This window comes from Cherax quadricarinatus, chromosome 73, assembly GCF_038502225.1.
Source record: "Cherax quadricarinatus isolate ZL_2023a chromosome 73, ASM3850222v1, whole genome shotgun sequence".
Taxonomy (NCBI): domain Eukaryota; kingdom Metazoa; phylum Arthropoda; class Malacostraca; order Decapoda; family Parastacidae; genus Cherax; species Cherax quadricarinatus.
This window is the reverse complement of record NC_091364.1, coordinates 882,976-898,443: the sequence shown is the minus strand read 5'-3', so window position 1 is coordinate 898,443 and position 15,468 is coordinate 882,976.

Below are 15,468 nucleotides of genomic sequence, written 5' to 3'. Positions count from 1 at the left end.
GTTCATTTTGACCTTTTCCATACTTTCCCCCTTTTATTATTTTTCCGTTTCCATACATTCCACCTTTTATTATTTGTGTTGCAGAAATCTCTTAATGCGACAGTTTTTTCTCTCGACTCCACTAACCCCTACCCTTACAGCTTATACCTTCTCTGGGTTATGACCCATACAGGTTTTTCATTTTTATATAAAAAAAAAATATAATGTTCTCTCCATTTTCACCATCATTCCACCAGCAATTTAGCTTCCATCTTAGATCCACAAGCTTCTTTGCACACTTGACACACTACACTCATAAACCCACACAATACTAGACTGAACTAGCAACGCTTTCTCTCTCACTAGTCAAGTTTCAACAGTTGCTCTTAACTCTTGCATGCATCTTTTCTTTTATAACCACTTTGATCTTTCTCGTATACTCTTTTCCTTTTACTACAATCACTTACTCATGCCTCTTAAAACCACATCCCAGCACCTACTCATCAACTCTGTTCAGTGTATCTATTCATTATTGACCAACAAATTGGAGAGGAAACTTAAGATAATGTTTCTGGCCATTCTGGACTAATAACTTATTCTTCTTGAAACATGTATAGCCTATTACCAAACCTTTCTAAGCAATATTAAACTAGAGGTGTAGTATTGTTATTTATACTAGGCATGCTGAATGTTCTGGTTGTATATTATGAACAGTGTTTCCCACTTTGGCATTCAAGTCTTTCAAAAGAATTCTTTAAAACTTAATGAGGGGGAGAAGCCAGTTTGCGAATAGTTTCATGGGTCTAAGTGATATTACACTGGTATGGTATAACATGGACACATTGTGTAGAATTGTAAAGCCTAATTCTCTTTTCAAAATTTCTCTTAATCGTGTATTCCTGTGCTTTCTGTGGAGCAGCAGTGTTGTCTTGCACATTTTTATTTAATAGGCACATAGTCATTGCTGTATAACTGGTGAGTGTGGGTGTAAAAAGAGAAACCAAACAAGTATAAACCTTTATACAGTAGACATCCTTTTCCTTGGGTCAAGCGTTACAAATTATCATGTTCATAGGGAAGTGCTAAACCCACTAGGGTCATATAGCACTTGGGTAATGAGAGGTAATCAGGTTTAATCCAAGGAAGGGAAGAGTAGCCCCAGTTCCTTGAGTTTAGAGCATTTCACCAGCATCAAGGCATTTTTTTTACCCTCCTTTTCTTAATGGGACAAGTTTGACGAGGTTTGCTCCGAGGAGGACTTCTACAATATAGATGTGTCCTCCTTAGGTGCATCACTTCAAATTTTCATTGCCATACGTCCATATGTTGTTATCCCTTGTAATTGTTGAGGTTTGTGCATCATCATGTGTAAAGCTTGAAATTATATTTTATGGTTGAGTCAGGGATTGAAGCTCATAAATGCATAAATATACTTGTAAATGGTATTTTCTTTAAATGTGCATCAATGATTACATACACATTTTTTTTTTTCAATATGCAGCAAGAAATATTAAAAGAAATTATGTGTAAACTCTATATTAACTAGGAGGCTGGGCCATGGGGACACTGACCAACAGCACCATCAACAGGTAGACTAACAGGCAAGTAGACCCACACTGTGTTATGGGAAGATGCAAAAATTAAATTGTATCACATTGCTTGTGTAATAAGATGTAATGTTAAATTGCAGCTTCCTTTTTATCTTGTCATAAATAAGATTCATAGAGGTGTAATAATACCAGTGCATATTGAACCAATGATGTCCTACCAGTTGTTTGGCAATTTATATTTTCCTTTTTGTGAAATAATACCAGTGAACAAGATGAAGATGTACAGTAAACCTAATTATACTGCCAACTCATATAATGCAAATTTATGCTCAGTTGAAAAAGTGTGGCCAAACTTTCACAAGCTAAAAGCTTTCAATGGTATGCACTGTCGAAAGTGAAGGATTCAGCATGGTATCGCATAACATGCAAAATCTTAAATTTTTTTCCCCTTCAGCCCAAGTTGTACCAAGGGATAGTGTGTTTGGAGAGGCAGCTCTTACCTTTCCTGCTGCCACTCACCCCACCTGCATTTACTTTCTGGGAGCTTTGTGTACCTTACTTTTTCAGTGTTTATCAAATAATTTTGGATATTGTAATAACTTTATCTCATCTCTGAATGTTAACTGGGACCCAAGAGGAATATTAGTAATGCCAAGAAGAAGATTAAGCATATATCTCTGGAAGTGGTACACATGTGATGCAGACTAGTCACACTTACAGTCTGAGGGAATCCACCATCTGTACAATTAGAAACAATGAGAAGAAAATAAGAGCTTGTGCAGTGAGTGATGCAGATTGTGATGAGGTGAAAAAATGTCAGAGGTCAGTACAGCTAAATAAAATGGAAATGTCACTGATGTGTGGACTAAGGAGAAATTAAGGAGAGGGACCTCACTTAGTGCTTAGACAATAAGGCACGAAATGTTACTCTAATACAAAACTACGAGGGAATGAAAGCCCTCACAACAGTGTATGTTTAGTACTGGATGATTTGACAGCTTTAAGCAGCGCTGTATAGCCCTTGTGGTTTAGCGCTTCTTTTTGATTATAATTGACAGCTTTAAAAAGCAAAATCAACTTCACGACATAAAGTTAGGAGCAAGAGATCATCAATTGAACATGTAGCCACGTAAAGTTACCCTGCTTGATTAGTGGATTTTATTCCTTGAGAATGGTGTTTCTGGCTATCCCCAAGTCAGGCTGGAACTCCAGGGTAGCTGAGAACTACTGACTGATCTCTGATGAGCTGCATCTGCAAGTCATTATAGATGATGATTACTGTTTGTCTGGTCTAGTACTTGGAGACAAAAGGCTGTATCCCTTCGGTGCACTTTGGCTTCCCCAAGTTCCAGTCGATGACTGACCCCTTTGTTGAACTGGTTGGTGACATCCTGGAGGGTTTTGCCATTTTCCTCATACTTTGGCAATCTTCTTCAATCTTGAGAAATTATTATTATAATCAAAAAGAAGTGCTAAGCCACAAGGGCTATACAGCGCTGCAGGGCAGGAAGGAAGCGAGGGCATCAGGTGGCAAAAGGGAGATGCATGAGTAATAGGTTACGGAGAACAGCGGGGCAGTGGATGGTGGAAGGGTAAAGGGCAGCAAGAGATTGAGCTAGAAAGGGCTGAGGGGAGTGCGAAAGGTATCATCATCAGAGTTTGTGGAGTAAATCAGTCGTTGTCAAGAAGTCAATGAGAGAGTCAGGATTAAAGGAGGGTCCATCAGCAAGAAGGGAAGGTAAAGAGAGAGTAGTAGAGCAGAGACGACGTTGGAGGTAAATTATGTGTGCTCGTTGATAGAGAGGGCAGTCTAACAGAATGTGGCTAATCGATACTGGAACTTGACACTGCTCACAGAGAGGAACAGGGTGCCTCTCCATGAGATACCCATGAGTAAGACGAGTGTGGCCAATGCGAAGGCGAAAGAGAGTGGTCTCCCAACCTCGGCACTGATGACAAGAAGACGGCCAGTAACCTATGCTCGGTTTAACAGAATGAAGTTTGTTACCGAGCAGAGATGACCAACGTTGTTGCCAACGGGTGTGAAGGTGGGTAGCTATTACAGCAAAATAGTCCAGAAATGGAACACCTCTATATGAAATTGGTAGGTCGTGTACTGCTGACCGCGCAGCAGTGTCTGCCTGTTCATTGCCCTGTACGTCGACATGACCAGGGACCCAACAAAAAACAATATCTTTATGCTTGGTAGAGATACGGCGTAGCCAAAGTTGGATACGAAGAACTAGGGGGTGAGGTGTATCAAATTTTCGTTTACCCTGTAGAGCACTAAGGGAGTCTGAGACTACCACAAATGATGACACAGGCATAGATGTAATACGAATAAGTGCTGCAAGAATGGCATAAAATTCAGCAGTAAAAATGCTAACCGAAGATAGTAAATGCCCCCGCACGACGCTGTCCAGAAACACTGCTGCGAATCCGATGCCATCCGAAGACTTAGAGCCATCTGTGTACACAGCAATGGCATGAGAATGAGAGTGGAAGTGATCAAGAAAAAGAAAGCGGGAAGCCACCGTAGGCAGTTGGGCTTTCGAGCAAGGGAGTGAGAAAGAACAGACCCGAACAGCTGGAACTTCCCAGGGGGGTAGGGAAAAGTGAGATGCTACATGAACATATAAAGGTGGTAACTGAAGAGAAGACAAGAGTGAATGTAGGCGAAGTGAAAAGGGACGGAGCAAACGGGCAGCGAACAAATAAAGAATGTCTACTAATATCGGTGACCATTCTATAAATGGAAGGATTGCGGAGATCGTGAGAGCATACATAATAGCAAAGGCAATGGGCATCACGGCGATCAGACAAGGATGGAACATAGAGGCTCTCAACAGGGGAAGAGCGAAAAGCACCAAGGCATAAACGTAATCCTTGGTGATGGATGGGGTTAAGGCTAGAGAGAGTAGCAGGAGAGGCCGCTGAATAAATCTGGTCACCATAATCGAGTTTCGATAAAATGAGGGCTGAATGTAGGCGAAGCAGAGTTCGACGATCAGCTCCCCAGGAAAGATGAGCAAGGGTTTTAAGAAGGTTCAGCCGGCTGTGACAAGTTGCCTTCAGAGAGGTAATGTGAGGTTTCCAGGATAACCTACAGTCAAAGAGAAGGCCTAGAAACCTGACTGTATCACGTTCAGGGATACAGGAGCCATAGAGATACAAAGGATGATCGGAGATGACAGAGCGTCTAGTGAAAGTAATTTGGTGAGTTTTGGTACAGGAAAATTTAAACCCATGCGTGGTGGCCCAAGTGGAAACACGGTTGACCGCAAGCTGGAGAGAAACTGTAATGAGATGACAAGTCAGCGCCTGCACAAGCAATAGTGAAGTCATCAACATAGAGTGATGACCAAATATTAGGTGGAAGAACAGAGGCCAAGGAGAAAAAGTTTGCTCAGAACACATCCCTGAGGGACACCTTCAGCTTGGACGAAGTCCGGGGAAAGCACATTATTGACTTGAACACGGAAATGTCTGTCAGTTAAAAAGAATCTTGAGAAAGCCTTTGACATAATGTGATTTGGCATTCTTTGGCATCTCCAGTTTCTGACACTACAGGGCTGCCCAGGTTTCTCCGACAGTTTCTGATTTAAATTGTTCAGGGTGAGGGTTGGTTTGTGCTACTAATTATTAAATAAAAAAATGAAGTGCTAAAATTGTGCTACTAATAAGTGCCTCTTGAGAATGTTGATCACATTTTTAGGCAAGAATGGTATGGTTAGTGTTGTTCCCTCTCTGTGAGAACTGTCAGGTTCCATTATCAGTCAGCCACATTCTGTTACTGCCCACTTTATTAACAAGCCCACAGAATTTACCTGCATCGTCATCTTCACTCCGCTGCTCTCTCTTTACCTTCCCTTCTCGCTGATGGACCCACCTTTCATCCGGACTCTCTCACTGACTTTTTGACAACAACTGACTGACTTCACAAACTCTGATACCCTCAGCCCTTTCTACCTCAATCTCTTGCTACCCTCTACCCCCGCACTATCCCCTGCCCCACTGTTTTCTGTAACCTACTGATCATCCCTTCCCCCCTTCTGCCGCCTAATACCCTCGCTTCCTTCCCTACCCTGCAGCGCTGTATAGCCCTTGTGACTTAGCGCTTCTTTTTTATTATAATAATAATAGTGTTGTTCCTGATGGAGTCCTGGCCTCCTTTTATGTGGATGATCTTACAGTGTAACTATGTCATCAACTCATGGGGTAGCCTGTCTGAATTTAAAGTGGCAGTGTACATTGTCACAGAGTAGACTGTTTTTAGTGGCTACTGGCTTTCCATTCAGAAGACAGTGTTTATTTTATCTAGTCCCAGGCACTCCATTGTGCTGTTCTTTCCTATGAGCAGCAGATGACATTTTTGGGAATGATCTTTGATCAGGATCTGATATGGGCTCTCTAATAAAGCAATTCAAAGTGGATGCTCTGCCAATGCTAGACATTCTTAAAGTGCTCTCCCACCATATTGAGGGCCTTGTGCCATTCCAGATTGGAATATAACTTCTAGGTCTGTTCCTCGGCAGCTCTTTCCAGCTGTTCGTGCTAAGTCTTTTCTATTACCTAGGGATATGGCTGTGGATGGATGTAGTCCATACTTTCCCTGTTGAGAACCTCTGTGCAGTGCATACAGAATGCTTGAGAAATCTATGACAACTGGCAACTCTGCTTCTTCTTCAACACAAGGACAACAGTCATCCACCTCAGCCCAGTAGGTCTGTTCTAACCCTCTCCACACAAACATTTCCATGTCAATAAGCAGCAACAATTACAATGTAAGGTACGATAAACTGTAGTCATTTTAGCTAAGTGGAGTAAAATTGTTTGGCAAATTTGGAATACCCCCCCCCCTCCTTTTTTTTTTTTTAATATATATATGCTGACCACTTCCCATAAAGCTACTTTTTCAAGAGGCCAATTTTCTGGAACGTAACCCCTGTATTGTATGAGGTTTTACTTTATATGTATGTATATTGATATGTATTATACAGCATCACCTTAAGTGATGTTAAGAATTTAGCTGGGTAATTGCTGTATCCTCTTGGTCTGATTCACTAAACTCTAGCCTTGATTTTTTTTTTTTATGCCAGTTGTCTCCCACCAAGACAGGGTGACCCAAAAAAGAACCGCCAACTATAAAGTTTTTCTCCTTTTTACATTTAGTAATTATACAGAAGGGGTTACTAGTTCCTTGCATGACTTATGGAAGAGTCTTCTCCACTTCCCCATGAAGTCTAGCCTTGTTTATTAGCATTTATTGTGTAAATCTAGTGTCAATACAAAGTCCACAATGCTGCTGTATTGCAAAACATATTTATTTTCAAAATGCACATAACTGTTTCATAACTAGTTATCATTTATATCATGCATTATGAAAAAAACCCTGGTTATGCAGAGCATTTCAGTTAGACAAACTAGATCTTAAAACTTAGCTGAATTAAGTTGAAGATGAGATTAAATGAAAGTTTTAAGTATTAAACACAGTATATTAAAATAGCAATGTTCATATGAACAAACTAATACAAATTTGTATTGGTAATTTGTAAAGTATTTTATAATGTACAATAGTAGAATTGTAAAGCATAAGTTTGTCAATCCAGTGGTAATTTTATGATCTGTAAGCTAACATCATACCACAACCATGCTTCATGCATTTCAGTTTGTTTATAAAAAATGATTATGTAATAAAGATATATATTTACATATATTTTTAACACAGTCTCCCACCAAGGCAGGGTGACATAAAAAAAGAACACTTTTACCATTATTCACTCCATCATTGTCTTGCCAGAGGCATGCCAGTACCAGTTCAGATGCCATTACAGGTACTTCTCACTTAACCCTTAAACTGTCCAAATGTAGATCTATGTTCGCATGCATAGCACTCCGAACGTAGATCTACGTTCGATTTTACATTATGTAAAAAAAAAATGTAGATCTACGTTTGGACAGTTTAAGAGTTAGTGACCTAGTTCTACTCCTAAGAGTAGGTCAGTAAGCAAATTGGTCATTAAGTGAGGAGCTGCCCCTTACTGATATTTCAAGCATACTGTACTGGTTGTGGGTTTGTGTCAATCATCTTTAAATATTGTTTTGTTACCCTTGCACTATTTATAACATTTTTAGTACAGCCTCTCCTCACCTGATGGAGTTTCGTTCCTAAGCCCACGTCAGTAAACGAATTCATCACTAAGCAAGGAGCATACTATGATGGTAGTGGGTTTGTGTCAACCATCTTTGATATTGTTTTAATGTCATTTTTGCACCATTGATAACATTTTTAGTATATTTTTAAATGCTTATACAGTAGTGTACTGTATATTGTAATAAAAAGAATAGAGGAAATCAGTTCTAATATGCATACTGGTCAGAGCCCATTGTAAGTCTGAGTCGTTGGTAAACAAGTACGTCGCCGAGGAGAAGCTGTATGTTAAAAATAGAACTAGGCATTAAAAAACAAACAGAAAAAAAAGTAAAATACACATACTACAGTACACTGGTCGGAGAGCTGGTCATAAGTCCAAGCAGTCGTTATACAGGTAGGTCATTAAGTGAGGAGTACCTGTACACACACACATGTATGCAGGAGGATTCATACAGTTCACACTTCTAAAATTTATTTTAGTCTAATTACCAATGCATGAAAATAGTGACCATTACAAGGTACTTGTTTCAGTAGCATAGGAGGAATTCGCTCAACTGAAGCCTTTTTGTGGAAAGTACAAGTGCATACACTTAGGACATTATTACTGGACACCCCAAATGATACAACAGAAAAAGGTAACAGTATGTGTCACTGCTGAATATCAGATTAATTATTATTATAATCAAAAAGAAGCGCTAAGCCACAAGGGCTATACAGCACTGCAGGGTAGGGAAGGAAGCGAGGGTATTGGATGGCAGAAGGGAGGAGGGATGATCAGTACGTTACAGAAAACAGCGGGGCAGGGGATAGTACTGGGGTAGAGGGTAGCAAGAGATTGAAGTAGAAAGGGCTGAAGGTATCAGAATTTGTGAAGTAAGCCAGTTGTTGTCAAAAAGTCAATGAGAGAGTCTGGATGAAAGGTGGGTCCATCAGCGAGAAGGGAAGGTAAAGAGAGAGCAGCAGAGCGAAGACGACGACGGAGGTAAATTCTGCGTGCTCGTTGATAAAGTGGGCAGTCCAACAGAATGTGGCTGACTGATAATGGAACTTGGCAATTCTCACGGAGAGGAGCAGGGCGCCTCTCCATGAGATATCCATGAGTAAGACGAGTATGGCCAATGCGAAGACGGGAGAGAGTAGTCTCCCAACCTCGACACTGGTGATAAGAAGATGGCCAGTAACCTATACTCGGTTTAATAGATTGAAGTTTGTTGCCGAGCATAGTAGACCAACATTGTTGCCAAAGGGTGTGAAGTTGGGAAGATATTGCAGCAAAATAGTCTGTAAATGGAATACCTCTACATGAAACTGGTAGGTCATGTACTGCTGACCGCGCAGCAGTGTCTGCCTGTTCATTGCCCTGTACGTCAACATGACCAGGGACCCAACAACAAACAATATCTTTATGTTTGGTAAAGATGCGGCGTAGCCAAAGTTGGATACAGAGGACTAAGAGGTGAGGTGTATCAAATTTCTGTATAGCCTGTAAAGCACTAAGGGAGTCTGAGACAACCACAAATGATGACAAAGGCATAGATGCAATACGGATAAGTGCTGTAAGGATGGCATACAATTCAGCAGTAAAAATACTAGCCGAAGATAGTAAATGCCCTTGTACAACGCTGTCCGGAAACACTGCTGCGAATCCTACGCTGTCAGAAGACTTAGAGCCATCTGTGTACACAGCAATGGCATGAGAATGAGAGTGAAAGTGGTCAAGAAAAAGAGAGCGGGAAGCGACCGTAGACAGTTGGGCTTTCGAGCAAGGGAGAGAGAAAGAACAGACTCGAACAGCTGGAACTTCCCAGGGGGGTAGGGAAAAGTGAGATGCTACATGTACATAGAAAGATGGTAATTGAAGAGAAGACAAGAGCGAATGAAGGCGAAGAGAGAAGGGACGGAGTAAATGGGGGCGGCGAACAAATAAAGAATGTCTACTAATATCAGTGACCATTCTATAAATGGAAGGATTGCGGAGATCATGAGAGCGTACATAGTAGCGAAGGCAATGGGCATCACGGCGATCGGATAAGGATGGAACGTTCGCTTCTGCATAGAGGCTCTCGACAGGGGAAGAGCGAAAAGCACCAAGGCATAAACGTAATCCTTGGTGATGAATGGGGTTAAGGCTAGAGAGAGTAGCAGGAGATGCCGCTGAATAGATCTGGTCACCATAATCAAGTTTCGATAAAATAAGGGTGGAATGTAGGCGAAGGAGGGTTCGACGATCAGCTCCCCATGAAAGATGAGCAAAGGTTTTAAGAAGGTTCAGCCGGCTGTGACAAGTTGCCTTCAGAGAGGTAATGTGAGGTTTCCAGGATAACCTACGATCAAAGAGGAGGCCCAGAAACTTGACTGTGTCACGTTCAGGGATACAGGAGCCATAGAGGTACAAAGGATGATCGGAGATGACAGAGCGTCTAGTGAAAGTAATTTGGTGGGTTTTAGTGCTGGAAAATTTAAACCCACGTGTGGTGGCCCAATTTGAAACACGGTCGACTGCATGCTGGAGAGAAACTGTAATAAGGTGACAGTCAGCGCCTGCACAGGCAATAGCGAAGTCATCAACATAGAGTGATGACCAAATATTTGATGGAAGACTAGACGCCAAATCATTAATAGCAAGGAGAAAAAGTGTGCTCAGAACACATCCCTGGGGGACACCTTCAGCTTGGATAAAGTCCGGGGAGAGCACATTATTAACCCGAACACGGAAATGCCTGTCAGTTAAAAAGTTCTTAAGGAAGGATGGTAGATTGCCTCGAAGGCCTAAGGAGTGGGATTGGGCTAAAATATTATACCTCCAAGTTGTGTCATATGCCTTCTCAAGGTCAAAAAATATGGCAATAACTGAGTGGTTATTCGCAAAGGCATTACGAACATACGTATCCAAGAGTAGTATGGGGTCTATGGTAGAACGTCCCTTACGAAAGCCATATTGACGAGTGGAGAGACTGTTGTGTGTCTCTAAATACCACACTAAACGTCTATTTACTAGGCGTTCCATCACTTTGCAAACTGCACTGGTAAGAGCAATGGGACGATAGTGGGAGATTTCATGTCCCGTAGTGCCTGGTTTGTGGAAAAGGAGAACAATGGCGGATTTCCACAGCTGTGGAAGAACTCCTTGTGACCAAATAAGATTGTAAAGGTGTAATAGGACTGCAAGGGCTGACTGATGTAAATGTTGTAGCATACGAACATGAATGTCGTCGGGCCCAGCTGCCGATGATTGGCAAGCTGAGAGTGTTGCCTCCAGTTCTTGAAGTGTAAAAGGCACATTATACTGTTCTTCTCTGAGAGAAGAAAAGTCCAAGGGTGCTAACTCTCTGGCAGACTTTGAGGAAAGAAATGAGGGGCATAGATGGAGTCCCTGAGAAATACGGACCAGATGATTGCCAATTTCATAGGCAACATCTAGTGGGTTTGCTATATCAACACCGGCAACCCGCAGAACAGGAGCCGGGTCAGGAGAATATTTACCACTCAGTTTTCGTACTTTTTCCCAGACTGCACTCATAGAGGAAGCATAGGTGATGGTGGAGACATAGTCTCGCCAGCAAGTGCGTTTAGCATCACGGATGACACGGCGAGCGATCGTACGCTTCTGCTTAAAATCAAGAAGTCTCTCTGTGGTTCTATTGTACCGGTACCTGCCCCATGCATCGCGTTTCAAACGTACTGCACGAGCACAAGCAGGAGACCACCAAGGCACACATTTCTGAGAATGCCTGCCCGAAGTTTGGGGTATAGAATGAGAAGCTGCGGTTAAAACGGAGGACGAGAAGAGGTGTAAAAGCTCATCGATGGAGGACGAAGAAGGAACCTCTCTAAAAATCACCAAGTAACAGAATCGGTGGTGGTAATGACGAAACAAGAAAGGCAATATCCGGAATAGATAATGCCCGAGAAGGAGAGAGATATAAAGAACAGAGCGTATACCACCTATGCAAGTGGATACGGGCTGCTGTGTAATGCAGCGAAGTACGTACAAATAGCTGATGGTACGGAATATCAGTGCGTAGAAGAAGGGCACTTTCATTAAAGGTCCCATCAGGAAAAGGATCTGAAGAATACAATAAATTATAGCCTGAGATGGGAGAGATAACAGCAGAGTGTAATTTTGGTTCCTGTAAGCAAACACCAACAGGGGAAAACTGGGAGAGTAACATCTGAAGCTCACCCCGATTACCCCTGAGGCCACGTATATTCCACTGTAAATAGGCCATGATTGGTAATGATAAAGATACCTGAAATCCGCAGGTAAGGGTTCCTACGGACTAGAGGGGTTAGAAAAGTCCACATGCGGAGGCAGTGGAAAACGTTCAAGCAGCGAAGGAACGGTGCGCTGTGAAGAAAGGAGTTGCGCAGATGGAGTAGAGGAGAGAGAAGGAGCGGAGGGTGGATCAGTGTCCATTGATGGTTTGGTCTCTGCAATATATTCAGAGATTGCTTCAAGTGTTTCAGAATTCAGAGACGTCGTATGGGAGACAATATTGGAAATGGTAGGGGGAGGATGAGTAAAGATTGGAACTGTAATGGACTGTACCAAGGTAGGGGGGGGGCGAAAGGGTGGAGGGAACTGGAGAAGCGTGGAAGGGAACAGAAGAGGCAGAAACCTGGGAGGTGGCAGAAGAGGAAGAAACTTGGGAGGGAACAGGGGAGGAAGGTACAGTACGAGGAGGAGGGGGAACCTCTACACTTGTAACAGAGCAGTGAGAGGGGGAGAACCAGGTACAGAGACAGGGACGGGAAAATGAGGAGGTGGAAGATGGGTAGGAGGTGTTAACAGACCTTTTTTTGACTTTTGAGAAGTAGAGGGACGATTGGGAGGAGGTGTCATACAAGATCTCGTCGCTACTGAGGCTTGTGAGAGAGAACACGAAGAAGCGAGATCAGACTGAGACGTTGAAGTAGGGACGTCTGAGCCGAGGACAGCAAAAGAATTAGCTACAGGAGTGACTATGGGAGAGGTAACCACAGAGGTAGGTGCAGAAGATGGGATACAAGAAGTGGGGGGACGTTTTGAAACACGGGAATAAGAAACACGAGGTAGTCTCCCTTAGAGGCGGAGATGAGAAACTGCCATGGCATAAGGGAGATCTTCTGCCTCTTTGAGGTAACGGATTTCCCGCTCGTTTAAGTAGACTTGACAACGGCGAGAGTACGAAGGGTGAGGCTCATGACAATTAAGGCAAGAGGGAGGTCGATTGGAAGACGTATTAGAATGGTCATCAGCACCACAGACTGGGCATTCGGCGATAGATCTGCAATATTTCGCTGGATGGCCAAATCGCCAGCAATTTCTACACTGTTGCGGTGTAGGGATCACCTTTCGAACTTGTAACCGATGTCCTGCTACATAAACTAAGGATGGGAGTTCACGGCTGTCAAAAGTTAAACGAGCTACATTGCTAGGGTATCGTCTCCGCCCGCGGGCAGGAAGAACGTAAGTGTCTACCTTGAGGATTGGGAGATCTTGGAGTTCCAGCTGTTCAAGAATGTCAGTGCCACATGTCTGGAAATTTTGTTGAACTATGGTATGGGGGCAGAATGATGGTACCACTACAAGAATTGAGGGAATGATGCTTTTCAATAGTTACAGGAACAGTATCGATATGGGAAAGATGAGAAAGCTCATGAGCCTGGGTAGCATTCTGTACGGTGACGATGCGCGTACCGCTCTTAAGAGCATGAAAAGAAATATCTTTACCAACATTGCGTAGGAGTGCCTTGCCAATACTGTGGTCAGAAAGATAGGCAATAGAGGAAGTTGGTCGTAAAGTGAAGAATTTAGTCCATTGTGCAGTCTGAAACTTGAGCGTGGAAAGGTAGTGAAGGACGTGTCCATCTTTTCTGAGAAGAACGAGAAGGTGGAGAAGTATCATCAGCAGGTAATTGGCGTTTAGGCGTGGGACCAGAGTTGGTCCGACGTGGAACGGGCCGGCGATTCGAAAATTGCCTCACCGTAGAGGGAGAGGCCGGAAGCATAGTCAGAGGAGAGCGAAGGTCAGATAAATCGAAGGAGTCAGTCGAGGCCTCAGTACCTAAAGCGGGTGAGGAAATAGCACCGGCAAGAGGTACAGAGGCATGAGGAGTGTCCGAAGAGTGGCCCAAAGATGAGGCGGGGTCAGAACGGGGTGCGGTATCAAGAAGGGGCCCGGGGGTAGAAGGTTCATGGACTAGGGCTGCCATGGTGAGGTTACTTCTTTCTTTTTGTTTTTAAGAAAAAAAGAAAGAAGAAAAGAAAATAATAAAAAAAGAATAAAAAAAGGGGGGACCGGGGAGGGATAGTTCCTAGGAGGAATGAAAGGGCCAGAAATCTCCCTCCGCGCCCAAGAGGACCTCAGCACCGCAAGTAGCGCAGATGCAGCATGGAACCCATGCCATACCCTACCCATCATGCCAGTAAACCGGCAATCTGGGATAGCAACCTCACATCTGCCGAGCTACCTTGGTGGACAAAAGAGAGGGTGACCGGAAATCCGCCACAAAGCATACCTCCTTTGGCCACCACCCCCGGAATCCGAAAGGTGGCTTCCAGAGATACACCCGTCGCCCGAGAGACACCCAAAGCCACCCTCCGGGATACCGGAGAGGGATCAGGACATCCCCAGGCGATACAGATTCCAAGGCAAACTAAGCCACCGCCAAGAACCTCAACGGAATGGGATGGACCCCGGTACCCTTTCCCCTACCTAGGAACTAGCGTGCCTGTGGGAAAAAAAAAAAAAAAAAAAAGGCCAAAAAGGAAGGGCAAAAGGGAGGGGTGGGGAGGAGGAGGAGGAAAGGAAAAAAGGGAGGATGGGATAGGGAACGGGGGATTGGGGGGTAATTAGGTTCGGTCTGAGGAAGTAGACCGACAGGTCTAATTCCTCAGACCAAGAGCCTCTTCACCACGCCAAGGAGCCCCCCTTGAAGAGGTATTATTATAATCAAGGGGGAAATAGATTAAGCACTTCAATGGTGAAAATGTCAGGCTATCTTGCATATCCTGTTACATGACAGCAGGGAAGCAGCATGGAGTAGTATCATATGTGAAAGAGCAGCAAGATGATGTATTTGCCAGTTCTTTGTTCTGTTATCGCCCTTGTGGTTTAGCGCTTCTTTTTGATAATTTGTTCTGTTATCAAATAAAGTGCTAAACTGACAAGGGTCATGCAGTCCTTTGTTCTATAATGTTCGAAGTACTGTAGTAATTAAGGATGCTTCACTGCAGTGGTGTCTGTTCCTGTTAGATTCTGTGTGCTGTATAGCCCTTGTGGCTTAGCACTTCTTTTTGATTATTATAATAATAGATTCTGTGTATATCATTTTTGCTTTGTTCCAGTGTATGAGGTGATGCCCTCTAAATCTATGGAAGACCCAAGCATTGCTGGTCTCATCCTAGTTGCACTTCTATGTTCCTGGACCCATGTAAAAAGATTACCCTGTTTCTAGAAACAGATTGTGTTGCACCTCCCATATGGTAGAGTGTATAATCTTGCTTCACTGTTGGTTGTTGTATGGCTCTTTCTTCCTGATGAGATATCTAAAGGAAGACACGGCTTTGGCAGCTAATTAGATGTTGCATTTAGAAAAAGCCTGCATAGTGATGGCCACTTCTCCTTTAGGCAGAATCAAGAATCAATGTTTCTCGGTAGTGGTGGTGATGAGAGTTGAGCTCTGTGTTTACAATCATGTATCCCCTCAAGGAAGGTTCCTTGATGTTGGTGAGGGGCTCTTGATTTAGGGAATTGGATCTGTGCTCCAGTTCCCCGAATTAAGCCTGAATGCCTTCCACAT